Here is a 1,287-nt window from a genome sequence, read left to right as displayed (position 1 = left end):
TAATCTTCTCTGAAGATACTTGATACAAATTCTCCAAACTCAAAAACACATGCTTCCACTTCATTAATAAAAATTTACTGCAGTTTGGCACCTGGTTCTAGTTCAGCTGGTGGATGAGCTGATTGATGTGTTCACCCCAATAGCCAGGTGTGCCCATCTCCTTGAGGAAGCCCACTCTATTTTTGGCAGGATGACTGGCCACTGAGAGGTGGAAAGGGCGCGAGAAGTATGAGATCTCCTGGAAATGCTTCCTCAGGAAGGCAATTTCATGAATGAGGTCTTCCAAGCAAATGACACCAAACTTCCCCAGGTGCTCCCCAATTACAGTGTTGTCTGTCAGAGGGATGGTCTTATTCTTGACCCTGGCTTGTCCATGTTTCAAAATGGGTTCCCGGACAGACTTCAGATTTGGAAATCCCCTGGTCACATAAGGTTCCACTATACGCAGCATCTTTAGGTTCTGGGGAGTGACTTTTACAAAGACACCACTAAAAATTTTCTTTAGGCAAAGTCTTGCAATGGTTCTCTGCACCAGTAAACTCACACCATCAATCCTTTCAATGCGTACAACAAAGGCCAAAGCATGTTTATCTGGCAATTCCAAGGCACGAGGCTTCACTTCCAGTCGTCTGACACGCACCTTGTCACGTGTCTGCCGCCAGGAATCATGTAGGAATGATTCCAATCGCTTAAACCTGGGCCCTTTTCCTTTTCTCTGCTCCTTCTTTGCCAAAAGTACCTGCTTTGCCTGAGTGGCTTTGAGGGCTTGATAAGCATTCCTCTTTTTCAGGAGATTTTCTGGAACCAAAGGGGTTTTTCTTTGCTTTTGCTCCTCCATCTTTCCGGTGTAAAGTGATTATTTTTTACAACCCCCTTAACCGTTTTTGGAAATGATGTTTTTGATTTTCAGAAATTAACATAAAATCAAGAAGCAAGATTTCATAAGCTGAGAACTCTGGATAGCAGATCAGCTTTACCTATGCTGCTTTGCCTTCAACTAGAGTGTATGATGGTAGATTATTTCAGATATGTATGTAAGACTGTTTCCTGTATGTATGAAAGGAGCAGAAATAAATACTTCTTCTAATTAAAAATACATGCATACATACATACATAAAAATAAGGCCGGGCGCAGTGGTTTATGTCTGTAATCCCAGCACTTTGGGAGGCCGAGGCTGGCGGATCATTTGAGGTCAGGAGTACGAGAGCAACCAGGCCAACATGGTGAAACCCCGTCTCTACTGAAAATACAAAAATTAGCTGGGCATGGTGGTGGGCACCTGTAAT

The 1,287-nt window shown here is 43.3% G+C and overlaps 1 pseudogene; it reads right to left on the bottom strand.

The window, feature by feature from the left end:
* Positions 1-65: 65 nt before the first annotated feature.
* LOC116547450 lies at positions 66-838 on the bottom strand (annotated as a pseudogene).
* Between the last annotated feature and the right edge of the window lie 449 nt (positions 839-1,287).

Source organism: Sapajus apella, unplaced genomic scaffold, assembly GCF_009761245.1.
Source record: "Sapajus apella isolate SASKATOON/1434 unplaced genomic scaffold, GSC_monkey_1.0 scaffold3208, whole genome shotgun sequence".
In the NCBI taxonomy this organism is placed as follows: Eukaryota; Metazoa; Chordata; class Mammalia; order Primates; family Cebidae; genus Sapajus; species Sapajus apella.
Note: the sequence above shows the minus strand (reverse complement) of the source record. Positions and strands in the feature narration are given on the sequence as shown.